This window comes from Mesoplodon mirus (genome assembly GCF_964341445.2).
Source record: "Mesoplodon mirus genome assembly, chromosome: 3".
In the NCBI taxonomy this organism is placed as follows: domain Eukaryota; kingdom Metazoa; phylum Chordata; class Mammalia; order Artiodactyla; family Ziphiidae; genus Mesoplodon; species Mesoplodon mirus.
This window is the reverse complement of record NC_138978.1, coordinates 142239471-142257094: the sequence shown is the minus strand read 5'-3', so window position 1 is coordinate 142257094 and position 17624 is coordinate 142239471. Positions and strand designations below refer to the sequence as shown.

The 17624-nt window shown below is 50.8% G+C and overlaps 1 pseudogene across 1 annotated transcript; it reads right to left on the bottom strand.

The window, feature by feature from the left end:
• Positions 1-317: 317 nt before the first annotated feature.
• Positions 318-15140, bottom strand: LOC309799285 (Golgi-associated RAB2 interactor protein 6-like; annotated as a pseudogene). Its single transcript has 3 exons — positions 14385-15140; positions 1666-1858; positions 318-505 (listed from the first exon to the last, which is right to left on the bottom strand). The product of its transcript is annotated as a Golgi-associated RAB2 interactor protein 6-like (transcript).
• Positions 15141-17624: the final 2484 nt, after the last annotated feature.

Sequence of the window (17624 nt, the reverse complement as noted above, 5' to 3'; positions counted from 1 at the left end):
AGAATCCACAGTGAGGCTACGGCTGGGCTTCGGGACCTAGAAATTCAGACAAAACACGGCATGCATTCTCAGATTGTATGGTTTTTTATTTAAATTGACGTAAGGAAGCCGAAATGAGCTCTCCTGGGGTATTTCCCAGAGCCCTGGTCCCCTTTGCAGCTCCCAGCTCTAAGTCCTATTGATGGGCTTCAACGGTTACTGGCTCCATGGTCTCAGATGTCACACCAGTGATTTCCAGCCCCTGGTCACTCTCTGCTGTCTCTATGATGGCCTCCTTTTGGGTCCCTTCCACTGGGTTTGCCAGGATGCTCACATATTTATTGTGTGATGAGGCCACTGTCTTTTTTGTAAGTCTGGCTCTCGTATTCCTGAAGACCGAGCTGATCCCGCTGAGTCTCTTGGTGGGGGGACCCGAACTCGCTGGAGATAAGCTCCTGCCTGTTTTGTGCGAGGTCCTGGACTCGTTGGTGATGGGAGCACGGCTGATCTCTTTGTGAGCAGTGCCCTGATATGGAAATATTAATAGGTCCTGCTTATTTGTATTATGTTCTGAGTCTAAAAATTAGTAAATACAAAGCCTGAAGAAAAATGATGGGCACTTCATAAGTGCTACCTACATAAATGTTCAAGTATTAAATGCCTGGAAGAATAAGCAGGTTGTCTCCAGAAAGGGCACCTAGGAGGCTACAAACAGGAGGATAGTGCCTACTTTTTCACATTGATGACATGAGTAAGAAGTTTTGGAGCTCATGGAAAGAATATTATTTCTTGTGATTCACTGTGGGGTGGGCAGAGTAGGGGCTGTGACCCATATTTTATGGTTCAGGGCACTGAAATTTAGAGAGATTGAGTAACTTGCCCAGAGTCACAACACTAATGAGTGATGGGTCTGAGGCAGGGGAGGGAGTTGATTCCCTGGGGAATGAGATTCCTGAACACATGGACATGAGCTCATGCCCTGGATACACAAACCAAGAGCTCTCCTCACTCCCTTTCCCACATCCTCCTGCCCCAAGGATGCTGCAGGGAGACAGCTGGTACTCGGAGGAGGTGCCTGGCCCAAGAGAATGGCTCAAACCTGGACCCACCTCCTGGCTCTACGTTTCAATCCCTGACCCCCAATACAATGCCCTTCCCCCAAATGAAGACCCCCTGATGGACTGGGGTATCCAAATATGTGTGCATCTCCCCTCCCTTCCCCCTCAGCACTGGATTCTAGCAGCTGATTTGCAGTGAGACTTCCTGGTGGTCAGGTGACCACCCTGAATGACCAGTAGTCTACTTGACTCCCTAACTGACTCAGAACCCAGGACATTGCAAACCAACTGCCCACATGACAGATGCACAGAGAATCAGCATCATCTTCAACTGACCAAACCTGGATGATGAGCAGTTAATATTCATTAGCTGGGAACAGGGTCTACTGGGCTGGTGTTTTGGTGGCTTAACAGATGAAGTTTACAGGCCCCCAGGGTCTCACTGACTAGGAACTGCCCAGTCGTCTGAGCAGCTTGGACTAAGGCCTGGCTAAGAGCGGGCAGTGGCTGCACGGGCTCTGAGTGGGCACCTTCCCTGCCCAATCCTCCCTCAGCCAGATCCAGGCTCTGCTGTACAAACTACAGCCATTACTCCTGAATTTACTTACTGGTATTATTTCCACAGTACCTTCGATGGAGTGGTTAGTGGGGGTGTTATTTGCGTCCCTACGCTGTTGTTTGGCCAGATGCTGATTCTGATGTGTCTGAAGCACTGCTGCAGATGGCCAGCAGATTATCTTGATCGCAGATGATATTCTCGTGCATCCTGTGTTTGATTCCTTTATAATCTTCCTTTTCTTCTTGGTACCCGAGTCATGATCCTGGAAAACACAACAAAAATTGAGAGAACTATTGATATGTTGGTGGGAGAAGACCATGCGGAGGTGTCAATTCATTTCCAGGTCACGTCTGTTCTCTTTGTTCACTAGCCTCTTAGGGGAGTCGAGTGAATCAAAGCTGGGCTTGAGAAGAGGGTGTTGCAATGTGGTGTGCACTTAAAATAGCCAGCAGGCTGACTGCACGGGGACATGCCTTTATTTAGTGAGGTAATATAGAAAGGGAGCACAGCACAGTGACCGACAGAGTGGGGGCTGGTGCCTAATGGTCTGGATTCAAATCATACCAGAAGCCACGTGAACCTGGGAAAGTTATGCAGACCCTCTGTCCTCAGTTCCTTGTTCTGTGATAATGGAAATGTTAATAGGGCCCACTTATTAGTATTACATGATGAAGCTTAATACAACAAATCAGGTAGACCCTGACGAAAAATGATGGGTACTTCATAAATGCTACCTAAGTGTTCAAATAGTAAATGTCTGGAAGAATAAGCAAGAAATGTGGTAGTGCTGCCTCCAGAGAGGGGACCTGGATGCCACAGGCCAGGGGGGCAGGGAAGGTTATGGGTGTGATGCTTTAGAGCTTGTGAAGAATATCTGTTATCATCTCCTGTGATTCCCACATCAGCCCCGTGGGGAACTCACGGCAGGCGCTGTGATCCATATTTTATGGTACATGGCACTAAAATGTTGAGATTTTAAGTGACTTTCCCAGAGTCGCAAAGCTGATGACAGATGGATGTGGGACAGGAATGTAGTTGGTTCCCTGGGACAGAAATCCCTGAACCCCTGAATCCTCTAGATGGTGCCCTGGACTCCTGAGCCCAGGGCTCCCCTCCCTCCATCCCCCCAATCCTCCTGCCTGCCCCATGGTTGCTCCAAGGGCAGGAGGGGTCTGAGCCAACAGGAGGGCCCATGCCTGATCCAGCTGCCTCCCTTACATGTTGATCCCTGACCCCACAGCTGTTAAATATCCCCGAAAGAAGGTCCCTTGAAGGATCAGGGGGTCCCATCTACGTCCCTCCTCCCTCAGCATCTTCACACACCGGGTGAGCCTCCTGGTGGTCTGACCAGTGGTCGGCTTGTCTCCACGTGGCTCAGAGGCCCGGTCTCTCCAAGCCAGCTGCCCACACGGCACGTCTCTCACAGATGAGCTTGGTCTTCAGCTGGATGCACAGTTAGTGCTGATTAACGAGGACAGTGGCCTGCTGGGCTGTGCCTGGTGGTTTAGTGCGTGAAGCTGGCGTGCCCCACTGTCGCCTGACTCTTGATGTGAGCAACTGTCTGAGTAGCCTGGGCTACGGCCTGTCTGGGGAGGGGCCGTGGCTGCACCGGCTCTGAGGGCGCACCTTCCCTGCTCCTCCTTCCTCATCAAAATCCAGCCCCTACAAACTCCTCATCCATCCCTAGACCCTGCAGTGGCACAGGAGAGAGGCCCATGTCCTCCTAGAGGGACCCCTCCATAGCCACAGCCTAGAGATCCCATCCCAGGACTGTCTCTGAGGGTGACCCAGGCCCTCCTAATCTCTGTCACCAAATGTTCATTCCACTAACCCGATGGCATTGTCCCTTCTCTCCACGTTCCCAGGCAGCGCCCAAACACCCAGTGATCCTGTCCACATCAACCACTGGAAATACCGCCATGAAATCCCAGTTTCCTTCCTTTCTGAAAACCCCTAGATTTAGACTGCTAATATTTGCTTTTGGATTTTGACATCGACATTCAGAAGTGTTTAGCCTGTAATTTCTCCTGTCCTGTAATATCTGCTGCTGGTATGACATCAGTATTCTCCTGGTCCGATGAAAGCAGTGTGGGTGTGTTCCCTCTGTATCTGTTCTCTGGAAGAGTGTGTAGGAGACGGGCATCATTTCTGTCCTAAATGTTTGGTAGAAATCAGAGGAAGCCACCTGGGCCTGAAGTTTGTTTTGCGGGGAAATTTTTTTTGCATCTCTTTCTAATTGAAGTTTACTTGGTGTATTGTACAGGGCACAGATCTTAAGCGTAGAGCTTTATGGTTTCTTGTAAATATAAACATATCTGTTAAGAACACCCAGTTCAATATACAGGACGTCCCCAGCACCCTGGCAGCCCCCTGTAGAAGGGGAGAAGAATAAGTGCTAACTTACTCGGTTATAAGAATGAAATCAGTTACTCCATGTGTATTCCAAGTGCAGTGATTTACACACAAATAACTCAAAATTAGTGTGGCAGCACAATCAGAAAGTAGTGGAGGGCGCTGGAGGGCTGGGAGAATCCAGTCCCTTTGGGATTTCCGCTGTGGAGGTCTGGGGCCAGAGTAAGGAAGCTGAGAGGAGCTTCTCAGAAGCATCTGGGCTTTTACAGAGGGAAAAACTATTGCTCCCCAGAGTGGAGCGCCCACTGTAACTCACTGAACCCTCCCTTTGTGGAGGGTGCTTTTCTATACTTGTGTGTTATTTTACATAGAAATGTTTAAAAAATAAACCAAGGAGGAGATCAATTTTGCTTGATGTAAGAGCCTCCAGTGTTAAAAATAAAACATATATCGAAAATTCATGCTAAATCTGTACAGCTCCGACAGGAAGTAACCGGCACTCACTAGCTGACTCAGGAGCGGAGGGGGAGCAGAGAGGCAGCCCTTCTTCCTTGGCCTCGTGTCTCATTTAAGCTGCCAGGCGCTGCACAAGCTCCATCCCCTCTGAGTCTCAGGCTGAGGCCTCTAGGTCACGGTCTTCACAGGTGTCAGACCAGAACCTGCCACGCAAAGGCAGGGACTGGAGTCAGTGGGGAGGTGGGCTCCCTGGGGTCGGTGTGTGGGACCCAGGGGGCTACTCAGACCCTGGAAGTGACTTTGGGCCCTGACATCCCCAGGGCTCACATCCCGAGGGCACTGGGGCCTGTTTGCTGCACTTTGCCAGGTGTGTTCTGGTAGCAGAGAGACATGTCCTACAGGGGCAATTTAACCTGGGCATTTGGCTGGGCGGCATTCAAGTGACTGGTCCCCTGAACAGTGAAAGTGATGCAGAGGAAAGGGGAGGCTCTGGGGCTCCAGGGTGAAAAGTGTGGGTCCCTCCCACCTGGGCACTGTGAGGAGTGGGAGGTCTGATGGCACAGGTGGGAGTAGTGACCCTGTCCCTCCAGCCCACACGCAACACGGCCCATCATGAGACCAGCACAGTGGAAGTGGGCAGAGAACAGCAATGTTCCCTTTTCCCCTAATAATCATTCTTCTTTCTTTAACACCCCATCCAAACTTGCCTGTGCTTTTTAATTTAAAAATATCCTGATGCTGTGGTAATCGAATCATAAATTTTATAGCTTTACTATATCCCAACATGAAAACTTTATAGAAGACACTGCTTTTCAGAGTGTAATAAAACCAGATGTATTTGTTATTTAATTTTAAGGTCATAATTAATTTGGAATCCTGGCCCTTTAACTCATCCTAAATTAGCATTACTTTGAATTGCCTTCATTTTTTGAATGTGTTGTATTCAATTTGTACACATCTATGAAAAATCTATAGAACTTCAGGTTGAGAAATGGTGCCATGAGGTGACCCAGGACCTTCAGTGGGGCTCCACAGAGGCTGAGGGGTCCCCAGGGGTTGGGAAAGTCCCAGTCAGGTGTGGATCCTGCAGTGTCCCCTACCGGATGCCAGGGCTACTGCATGCCCACAGGGATGCAGGAGCGCTGGGCCAGGTGAGCTGTGTGCTTGCGTGAGAAGAAGCCCCGGTGCCTCTGTCCTCCTCTTCTTATGCACTGCGCCACCAGGGAAGTCCCTGTGCACATGTTTTTAATGCATTTTCTTCCTTCAGACTAGTGTTTCCCTGCACTTGCCTGTGTGGAAATCATCAGATCAAAGGAATGTGATGTGATCTTTCTGTAATTTCTCCACCTTGGGTCCAAGGAAAAGCTGGTGGAGAGTAAAGCATTAATTGTGTCTCCCTGCAGCTCCTAGTCTTCTCGGAAGCTCTGGGTTAATCCTGGGGTCAGGAACCTTGTTTGGCCAGGGGAAACAGTGCATATGTGTAGGTCTTGGGCTGGCTCCCTTTCTCATCAGTGCTCCCCACCAAGTGCCCACCATTCCGTCCACCAACAGAAGAGACCTCTCCCCAGCCTCCCGTGATGAGGTCTGTGGAAGTCACAAACTGAAGGTCCAATCAACAAGGATGCGCTGACCTAACACATACTCTCCCTCATGTGAGGTTTAAGGATTTGGTTTTGGAGCCCCAGAAGAAAAAAGTTCCTGCAGATTTGGTGTGGAGAAACCCTTGTGAGCAGGGCATTCAAAAGTTTAATTAGTGGCTGGAGGAGGACTGGACGCTGGACGTTCCAGGAGTGAATGCTGGAATTCCAGGTGGGAGCCTGTTTCTGGCCGCAGCCCGGGTCATGCCAGAGGCTAGAGGTAGAAGCCTGGGAGCCAGACACAGCTCAAGGGTGGATGCTCTCGAGATAAGGCCAGCTAAGAGCTGTGAGCTCACTGAAGTTCGAAAACCGGCTCCCAGCCCCCACCCCTCCCTCCCCTCAATCTAGTAAAATTGATGCTCATCTCTGTAGTTTTGGAACTTGATGGTAAGGATGGTGGTGCCGCGGGTTCTTGTGCTGGTCCTATCTCAGGCTTGTTTGCTTGCTTCCTTCGCATACTACAGACAGGGCTTTGCATAGAGAAGTGGGCTGGTGGATCACTGTTCTGCAAAGATCCCATTGTGCGACTGGAGCAGGTTACCTTCTCTGAGCCTCAGTGTTCTCATCTGTAAAATAGGCATATCGTTCCTTCTTTTCCTAATAACCAAACAAGTGCTCTTGTACTTTACCTTAAATAAATGTAATTTAAAGATGCCAAGCTTTTCTGACATCACTTTTGTGCATAAATAAAAGTGAAAAAAGAGAAAGGCATTGGCAATAACTTCATCACAACTGCCAAGGTGATTGTTGGACCATCCTGATTTTGGAGTTACTAAAATGTGAAAAATACAACACCTGTGTACCTACCATCTTGCTTAAGAGACAGAACAATTCCCAGCAGCACTAACAGCCTAGTGTCAACCTCCTTGAACTAGCCTTTCCACCCTAGAGGAAACTGTCCTCAATTTTGTGTTTACTCTTCCCTCATTTTTAGCTACCGTTTTTTTTAAAACATGTACCCTATGCAATCCATTGTTTGAGCTTGTTTCAGAATGGTTCCATGAGTGGAACTGTATCCCATTCTTTTGATGTTTTTAAAAATCATGAGAAGTTGATCTCTGCTAATGTGTGTAGCTCATTTATGTTTCACTATTGAATATTCCAGTCTCTTCATATCCTGCTGTATTAATTCTGCTGATGGAAATTTGGGCTGTTTCCCTTGTTTTGCTGTTAAGTTACCTTTGCTATAAACAGTCTCAGAGTTGTTTCTTAGAACATGTGTGTTTCTCCAGGGTATATACCTGGGCAGGCAACGGCTCAGTCTAGATGAGGTGCTCTGAGTTCTGATCGCTAGCTCATACTGCCGCCCTTATTTCTGTCCACTGAATAGCCGAGGGGACATGAGTCCTGTTCTGGCTTTGTTTACAGACCTTCAGGGGGAATAAGCATTTATAAAAAGAATAGCGGGATAGTGAAGGAGAGCTTCCCAGACCATAGTCTGACTTTGAGCCATGGCCCTGGGGGGCAAAGCCAGAAAGGAGTGGAAGCCAGATGGAGCACTGCTGTTGGCGCTGAGCATGTGTGTGAGGTGGGGCTGCCCTTGCCTGGACACTGGGTCTCAGACTGTGGCACAGCTGACATCACAGAATCCACTGTGAGGCTACGGCTGGGCTTCGGGACCTAGAAATTCAGACAAAACACGGCATGCGTTCTCAGACTGTATGTTTTTTTTATTTAAATTGCAGTAAGGAAGCTGAAATGGGCTCTCCAGGGGTATTTCCCAGAGCCCTGGTCCCCTTTGCAGCTCCCAGCTCTAGGTCCTATTGATGGGCTTCAACGATCACTGGCTCCATGGTCTCAGATGTCACACCGGTGATATCCAGCCCCTGGCCACTCTCTGCTGTCTCTGTCATGGCCTCCACTCGGGTCCCTTCCACTGGCTCCGCCAGGATGCTCCCATGTTTATTTCGTGATGAGGCCACTGTCTTTTTTGTAAGTCTGGCTCTCACATTCCTGAAGAAAGAGCTGATCCTGCTGAGTATGTTGGTGGTGGGACCTGAACGCGCTGGAGATAAGCTCCTGCCCGATTTGTGCCAGGTCTTGGACTCACTGGTGATAGGAGCACGGCTGATGCCTTTGGGAGCAGCGCCCTGCTCGCTGCCCCCCGGGCTGCCGTGGCCTTTGGCCTTTTGGTCCTCTCTAGTGGCTCTGCGGCCGCCTGAGCACGGGCCAGCTGCTTTGGGGATTGTCTTGCTCCCCGCTGCCTTGTGGTGGCTTTCCACAGAACTGCAGAGCTTGGGGCTTGTCAGAGCTCTGTCCTCTCCCCAGTGCTCCCTCCTCTCCCTTCTTCCCTTGCGGGCCTGGGACACTCTCTGTGAGCTGCCATCCTGTTCGCTCACTTTGTCTTCCTGTGGCAAGCTTGAGACGAGGGTCCCCTCATCGTCCTTGTCGGCTCTTCCTTTGACAGTCTTGCTGGTAGGTTCTGCTCCGACCACAGTCATGCCGGCCCCTGGGGAGAGGCTGGTGGACGTGCTGGAAGCATACTCTGAATTGTTCTCAGCACCTGCCAAGTCCGTTTTCCCGCTCCTCAGGGATGTTGTGGCCGTGTCCCCAGTGGCTATGTTGGTTTTGCTTCCTCCGGGCCCGTCGCTGGCTGTGGCTGCTATGGCTGTGCTCCGCTCTTCAGCGGCAGGAGACTTGATCACTGCCGTGCTCAAAGCACCCGCTGCGGTGCCTCCTGCCACCCCTGCTGTCTCCACCTTTGTCGTTGACTGCGATGCTGATGCTTTGTCAAGCCCTATCATAGGTTTTGCTTTCGCAGTGGCCACATCGGGCATGGTATCGGGCTTGTCGGAGTCCAGTTGGATTCCCTCCCCCGCAGCAAGAGCTGCAGGCGTGGTCCTGGCCACCTCAGGGCACGTGTGGAGGCTGCTGACGCTCACCTGGTCCTGATGCCCCTTTCCTTGGAAATCCTCCACGGCCGGGCTCCTTCCGTCCTGCTCCTCCTCGAACACAGGCATGCAGGTCATGTCCCAGACGGGAACGGCATAGGTGTTGCTTTCACTGTCCACTGGTGGTCCCAGGAGGTAAATCAGCTGTTACCACTCGGCGAAGCGGTCTTCCCGCGCGTCCAGAGGGGGACACAGCTGCAGGTAGAAGCAGCGGCCAGTGGCAAGCTTCACGTGCAGCTGTTGTTTCTCATGATTGTGAGTGGAGATTCTCACGATTGTGAGTGGAGGTCCTCACGAACTCCAAGGGAAGGAGCCTGCTCAGCTCTAAGGTCTTTGCAGCCTTGTGGCTCTTGTCCTTGGTGGGCTGGCTGCGCTCGGCGTGCTTTTCACAGCCGGTGGCCCGTCGGGCCAGCAGCATGATGTCTGGGAGTGGGAGGACGGGGCTGGTAGATGTGATGCCCATGGTCACCATGCCGCCCCAGTTGTGCACGTCAATCGCGTCTCCCCTCTTCGTGACCTGGATAAAGTCGCTCTCGAATATTGCTGCGTACTTGAATATGTCGTATTCGCCCTTGTGCAGTTGCTGCTGCAGCTTCCCCGTGGTGGTGTTGAACAGGTCCACCCAGCTGCTGCTCCGGGCCGTGTGATACGGGAGCAGAGAGTCCCCACTCATGGCTGTCTTTGATCACGACAGGCAGCGCGGTTAAGGTGGGCCCCTGTCCCCTCCGTCCCTCGGCCTCACTGGCAGAAGAGCGAGCTGCGGTGCTCCTGCGTCACACAGGTGGCCCTACGGCAGGTCTTCCAAAGCCGCCCCGTAAACCCCCACGTTTGCCTCAGGGTCTCCTAGAGGCAGGGGTGTGGGTAGGGCCACAGATGATCACAGCGAGGATGCTGTAGGGCACCTGGAGCCCACGCTGAATCTCTTCAAGTGTGTAGAGAGGTATGGTAGGCTTCCCCTCCGCCTCACCTCATTTCTGCTTCTGGGTTTTTATCTCCCCAAGAGGCTGTGGTGAACTTCAGTCCTAGTGAGAGAAGTAACCACTTTGTCAGCCTAACCCCCTGGCACAGCCTATTTATCATCTGATGCCCTATGTGACCTATCAGTGTTACAAAGCCCTTTGTGACCTATCACTGTCACAAAGCCATTTGCCTCATCCCCCAGCTGCGCCCTCAGGGCAGGGCCCCCATCCTCTCCCAAACACCCCATTGCCCCCGCGGAGGACAGGCCCATCCTGCCAGGGACTCACGTGCATTACCAAAATAAAAATGTCTTCATGTGGGAAAGTTTTCTGTGGGTCCTTTTTCCTTTCCCCCCCCAAATTCAGCTACTGGATGAAATCTATAAGAATGTAAGATGATGGGATCAGTTTGAACCATTTAAGCTCATGGTTTAATTGTATCGAATAAGGCAGAGTTGGCAGTGGCGATCCTTAGTCTGTCCTTTCATAAAATCTCAGTAAACGTGGATGATGGTGAGTGCCAGTTCCCCTGTGAAGCCTTCCCTAACCCACAACTCCTTCCCATGCCCCAGAACCCCTCCTCTGAATAGATCCAGTCCCCAAACACACGTCTCTCATTGTATTTGTCACTCAGAGTTATGATCATTATTCGTGCTGTCCTGTCTCCTCCACCATCTGTGTACCTCTGTGCGGGACCGGGGTGACACACTGTCTGAAAGTTGCACCGAGGTAGCTCCCTCTCTGCACCATCACCTGCCGCCTTGAGCAAGTCCTTTAAATGCTCTGAACTTCCGTTTGCTTATCTGCAAAATGGAAAGACATGAGAATCGGAAGGGGGCACACACATTCAAGAACTTTATAAACAGCTAAGGGCTATGCACGTGTTTTTTTTTCTGTAAATTTATTTTATAATTCATTTTTGGCTTCTCTTGTTGGGGAGCGTGGGCTCTAGGCATGCGGGCTTTGGTAGTTGTGGCTCGCGGGCTCTAGAGCACAGGCTCAGTAGTTGTGGCGCACGGGCTTAGTTGCTCCGTGGCATGTGGGATCTTCCTGGACCAGGGCTCAAACCCGGGTCCCCTGCATCGGCAGGCGGATTCTTAACCACTGCGCCACCAGGGAAGTCCCTGTGCACGTGTTTTTAATGCATTTTCTTCCTTCAGACTAGTGTTTCCCTGCACTTGCCTGTGTGGAAATCATCAGATCAAAGGAGTGTGATGTGATCTTTTTGTAATTTCTCCTCCTTGGGTCCAAGGAAAAGCTGGTGGAGAGTAAAGCATTAATTGCGGCTCCCTGCAGCTCCTAGTCTTCTGGGAAACTCTGGGTTAATTCTGGGGTCGGGAACCTTGTTTGGCCAGGGGAAACAATGCATATGTGTAGGTCTTGGGCTGTCTCCCTTTCTCATCAGTGCTCCCCACCAAGTGCCCACCATTCCGTCCACCAACAGAAGCGACCTCTCCCCAGCCTCCCGTGATGAGGTCTGTGGAAGTCACAAACTGGAGGTCCAATCAACAAGGATGCTCTGACCTATCAAATATTCTCCCTCGTGTGAGGTTTAAGGATTTGGTTTTGGAGCCCCAGAAGAAAAAATTTCCTGCAGATTTGATGTGGAGAAACCCTTCTGAGCAGGGCATTCAAAAGTTGAATTAGTGGCTGGAGGAGGACTGGATGCTGGACGTTCCAGGAGTGAATGCTGGAATTCCAGGTGGGAGCCTGTTTCTGGCCGCAGCCCGGGTCATGCCAGAGGCTAGAGGTAGAACCCTGGGAGCCAGACACAGCTCAAGGGTGGACTGGATGCTCTCGAGATAAGGTCAGCTAAGAGCTGTGAGCTCACTGAAGTTCGAAAACCGGCTCCCAGCCCCCACCCCTCCCTCCCCTCAATCTAGTAAAATTGATGCTCATCTCTGTAGTTTTGGAACTTGATGGTAAGGATGGTGGTGCCGCGGGTTCTTGTGCTGGTCCTATCTCAGGCTTGTTTGCTTGCTTCCTTCGCATACTACAGACAGGGCTTTGCATAGAAAAGTGGGCTGGTGGATCACTGTTCTGCAAAGATCCCATTGTGCGACTGGAGCAGGTTACCTTCTCTGAGCCTCAGTGTTCTCATCTGTAAAATAGGCATATCGTTCCTTCTTTTCCTAATAACCAAACAAGTGCTCTTGTACTTTATCTTAAATAAATGTACTTTAAAGATGCCAAGCCTTCCTGACATCTTTTTTGTGCATAAATACAAGTGATTAAAAGAGAAAGGCATTGGCAATAACTTCATCAGAACTGCCACGGTGATTGTAGGACCATCCTGATTTCAGAGTTAGTATAATGTGAGAAATACAACACCTGTGTACCTACCATCTTGCTTAAGAGACAGAACAATTCCCAGCAGCACTAACAGCCTTGTGTCAACCTCCTTGACCTAGCCTTTCCACCCTAGAGAAAACTGTCCTCAATTTTGTGTTTACTCTTCCCTCAGTTTTAGCTACCGTTTTTTAAAACATGTACCATGTGCAATCCGTTGTTTGAGCTTGTTTCAGAATGGTTCCATGAGTGGAACTGTATCCCATTCATTTGATGTTTTTAAAAATCATGAGAAGTTGATCTATGCTAATGTGTGTAGCTCATTTATTTTTCACTATTGAATATTCCAATCTCATCATATCGTGCTGTATGAATTCTGCTGATGGAAATGTGGGCTGTTTCCCGTGTTTTGCTGTTAAGTCATTTTTGCTCTAAACATTCTCAGAGTTGTTTCTTAGACCATGTGTGTTTCTCCAGGGTATATACCTGGGCAGGGAACGGCTAAGTCTAGATGAGAGTGCTTGCTATTCTGATTGCTAGCTCATACTGCCGCCCTTATTTCTGTCCACTGAATAGCCCGAGGGGACATGAGTCCTGTTCTGGCTCTGTTTACAGACCTTCAGGGGGAATAAGCGTTTATAAAAAGAATGGGGGGGGGATTCCCTGGTGGCGCAGTGGTTGAGAGTCCACCTGAGGATGCAGGGAACATGAGTTCGTGCCCCGGTCCTGGAAGATCCCACATGCCGCGGAGCGGCTGGGCCCGTGAGCCATGGCCGCTGCTCCTGCGAGTCCGGAGCCTGTGCTCCGTGACGGGGGAGGCCACAACAGTGAGTGGCCCGCGTACCGCCAAAAAAAAAGAATAGGGGGATAATGAAGGAGAGCTTCCCAAACCATAGTCTGACTTTGAGCCATGGCCCTGGGGGGCAAAGCCAGAAAGGAGTGGAAGCCAGATGGAGCAGTGCTGTTGGCGCTGAGCATGCGTGTGAGGTGGGGCTGCCCTTGCCTGGACGCTGGGTCTCAGACTGTGGCACAGCTGACATCACAGAATCCACAGTGAGGCTACGGCTGGGCTTCAGGACCTAGAAATCAGACAAAACACTGCATGCATTTTCAGATTGTATGTTTTTTTATTTAAATTGCAGTAAGGAAGCCGAAATGGCCTCTCCAGAGTTATTTCCCTGAGCCCTGGTCCGCTTTGCAGCTCCCAGGTCTAGGTCCTATTGATGGGCTTCAACGGTCACTGGCTCCATGGTCTCAGATGTCACACCAGTGATTTCCAGCCCCTGGCCACTCTCTGCTGTCTCTGTGATGGCCTCCATTCGGGTCCCTTCCACTGGCTTCGCCAGGATGCTCCCATGTTTATTGTGTGATGAGGCCACTGTCTTTGTTGTAAGTCTGGCTCTCACATTCCTGAAGAAAGAGCTGATCCTGCTGAGTCTCTTGGGACCTGAACTCGCTGGAGATAAGCTCCTGCCCTATTTGTGCGAGGTCCTGGACTCGTTGGTGATGGGAGCACGGCTGATGTCCTTGTGAGCAGTGCCCTGCTCGCTGCCCCCCGGGCTGCCGTGGCCTTTGGCCTTTTGGTCCTCTCTAGTGGCTCTGCGGCCGCCTGAGCACGGGCCCGCTGCTTTGGGGATTGTCTTGCTCCCCGCTGCCTTGTGGTGGCTTTCCATGGAACTGCAGAGCGAGGGGCTCGTAAGAGCTCTCTCCTCTCCCCAGTGCTCCCTCCTCTCCCTTCTTCCCTTGCGAGCTTGGGACACTCTCTGTGCGCTGCCATCCCCTTCACTCACTTTGCCTTCCTGCGGCAAGCTTGAGACGAGGGTCCCCTCATCGTCCTTGTCGGCTCTGCCTTTGACAGCCTTGCTGGTAGGTTCTGCTCCGACCACAGTCATGCCGGCCTCTGGGGAGAGGCTGGTGGACGTGCTGGAAGCATACTCTGAATTGTTCTCAGCACCTGCCAAGGCCGTTTTCCCGCTCCTCAGGGATGTTGTGGCAGTGTCCCCAGTGGCTATGTTGGTTTTGCTTCCTCCGGGCCCGTTGCTGGCTGTGGCTGCTATGGCCGTGCTCCGCTCTTCAGCGGCAGGAGACTTGATCACTGCCGTGCTCAAAGCACCCGCTGCGGTGCCTCCTGCCACCCCTGCTGTCTCCACCTTTGTCGTTGACTGCGATGCTGACGCTTTGTCAAGCCCTGTAGTAGGTTTTGCTTTCGCAGTGGCCACATCGGGCATGGTATCGGGCTTGTGAGAGTCCAGTTGGATCCCCTCCCCCCCAGCAAAAGCTGCAGACGTGGCCCCGGCCACCTCAGAGCACGTGTGGAGGCTGCTGATGCTCACCTGTTCCTGATCCCCCTTTCCTTGGAAATCCTCCACGGCCGGGCTCCACCTGTCCTCCTCCTCGAACACAGGCATATAGGTCATGTCCCAGACGGGAACGGCATAGGTGTTGCTTTCACTGTCCACTGGTGGTCCCAGGAGGTAAATCAGCTGTTACCACTCGGCGAAGCGGTCTTCCCGCACGTCCAGAGGGGGACACAGCTGCAGGTAGAAGCAGCGGCCAGTGGCAAGCTTCACGTGCAGCTGTTGTTTCTCACGATTGTGAGTGGAGATCCTCACGAACTCCAAGGGAAGGAGCCTGGTGAGCTCTAAGGTCTTTGCAGCCTTGTGGCTCTTCCCCTTGGTGGCCTGGCTGTGCTCGGCCAGCAGCATGACGTCTGGGAGTGGGAGGACGGGGCTGGTGGGTGTGATGCCCATGGTCACCATGCCGCACAGTTGTCCACGTCAATCGCGTCTCCCCTCTTCGTGACCTGGATAAAGTCGCTCTCGAATATTGCTGCGTACTTGAATATGTCGTATTCGCCCTTGTGCAGTTGCTGCTGCAGCTTCCCCGTGGTGGTGTTGAACAGGTCCACCCAGCTGCTGCTCCGGGCCGTGTGATACGGGAGCAGAGAGTCCCCACTCATGGCTGTCTTTGATCACGACAGGCAGCGCGGTTAAGGTGGGCCCCTGTCCCCTCCGTCCCTCGGCCTCACTGGCAGAAGAGCGAGCTGCGGTGCTCCTGCGTCACACAGGTGGCCCTACGGCAGGTCTTCCAAAGCCGCCCCGTAAACCCCCACGTTTGCCTCAGGGTCTCCTAGAGGCAGGGGTGTGGGTAGGGCCACAGATGATCACAGCGAGGATGCTGTAGGGCACCTGGAGCCCACGCTGAATCTCTTCAAGTGTGTAGAGAGGTATGGTAGGCTTCCCCTCCGCCTCACCTCATTTCTGCTTCTGGGTTTTTATCTCCCCAAGAGGCTGTGGTGAACTTCAGTCCTACTGAGAGAATTAACCACTTTGTCAGCCTAACACCCTGGCACAGCCTATTTATCCTCTGATGCCCTTTGTGACCTATCACTGTCACCAAGCTCTTTGCCTCACCCCCCAGCTGCCCCCTCAGGGCAGGGCCCCCATCCTCTCCCAAACACCCCATTGCCCCTGGGGAGGACAGGCCCATCCTGCCAGGGACTCAGGTGCGTTACCAAAATAAAAATGTCTTCAACTGGGAAAGTTTTCTGTGGGTCCTTTTTCTTTGCCTCCCTCAAATTCAGCTACTGGATGAAATCTATAGGAAGGTAAGATGATGGGATCAATTTGAACCATTTAAGCTCATGGTTTAATTGTATCGAATAAGGCAGAGTTGGCAGTGGCGATCCTTAGTCTGTCCTTTCATAAAATCTCGGTAAACATGGACGATGGTGATTTTTAATAATAACATTAAAATTTGCTTCTCCTAGGCACCATGCTGCATTCTTCACATATGGTGGTAAGAATCCACTGAGTTTGCTACTGTTAACTACTGTTCCCAGTTTATAGGTGAAGCAATTGAGCTTGTATCTCCTGTTTAAATTCCCAGAGCTAATGGTAACAGAGGCACTGTTTGAATGTAGGTCTACCTGATTCTAAAGCCTTTGTTCTGAACCACTACAGTACTTAGCCTCACAAAGAAAGCTTGGCCCAGCCAAACGTTTTCAAACTGGATTGATTTAACTACCTTTAAGAAGACCTATTTGGTGCCTTATTAGAAGTTGCATGATTAATTTTAATGTGTGTATATATGTCATTGAAAGAACCCAGGACAGCAATTGGGCTGATGTGGGGATTAAATTATCCAGTGGATCACTCAGATCCTCCCTTCCTTTATGCTTGTGCAAACAGCCTGTGTGTGGAATCCTAGTTATTCTTATGACATGTCCTCCCCCAGTGAAATGGGGGGTGAGTAGCCTGAGATGTAAGCTTTGATTCCAAGAGCCTGCCAGATGCTGTCCTGTAGTAACCTCCCTACCAGGCAGAAGTGGTTTGGAAGCCTTGACACCTGTGGGGAGCATGTACCATTAGACATCCTGCCTCATTGCCACTCCCACAGAGCTAGTCACAGAATAAGTGATTTCTAAATTGTGACTTGAAAGTCCTGAGAAAGGCCCTTGCTCCCAGCTCTCTTATCTCCTGTTTGATGTTATGCTTGAAATCCCACCATAGAGATTCATTCCTTGAGGGTAAAGGCTATCTTTCTGTTAAATACACACACCTGTCCCTCAACAGATGACTGGATAAGCAAAATGTGGTCTCTCCATACAGTGGAATATTATTCAGCCATAAAAAGGCATGAAGAACTGATGTATGTGACAACGTGGATGAACTTTGAAAACATTATACTCAGTGAAGGAAGCCACATAATGTATGATTGTATTTATAGGAAATACCCAGAAGAGGCAAATCCATAGAGACAGATATTAGATTAGTGGTTGCCTAGGGCTGGAGGGAGCAGAGAATGGGGAGTACAGGATTTCCTTTTGTGGTGATGAAAAATTCTGGAACTAGATAGTGGTGATGCTTACACATTATTGTGAATGTACTGAATGCCACTGAATTGTACACTCTAAAATTATCGTGGTGAATTTTATCATACACACACACACACACACTCCTGCTCATTTAACAGATGGGTTAAGAGTAGTTATCTTTTCATTGTTCCCTCTCTCCGGGGAAATCATTAAATCTTTCACCATGAAGTATGTGGTTAGCTGTAGTTTTATTTCAGAATTGCCCTTTGTCAAGTTTAAGAAGTTCAGTTCTATGCTCAGTTTTTTGGGCATTTTTATCGTGAAGGACGATTGATTTTTTTTTCAAATGCTTTTTCTACATCTATTCAGCTGATTACTTGAATTTTTTTTCTTTTTTTGCGGTATGCGCACCTCTCACTGCTGTGGCATCTCCCATTGCGGAGCACAGGCTCCGGATGCGCAGGCTCAGCGGCCATGGCTCACGGGCCCAGCCACTCCGCGGCATGTTGGATCTTCCCGGAATAGGGCACGAATCCGTTTCCCCTTCATGGGCAGGCGGACTCCCAACCACTGCGCCACCAGGGAATCCCCTGATTGCTTGATTTTTAATCCTTTATTCTGTTAATGT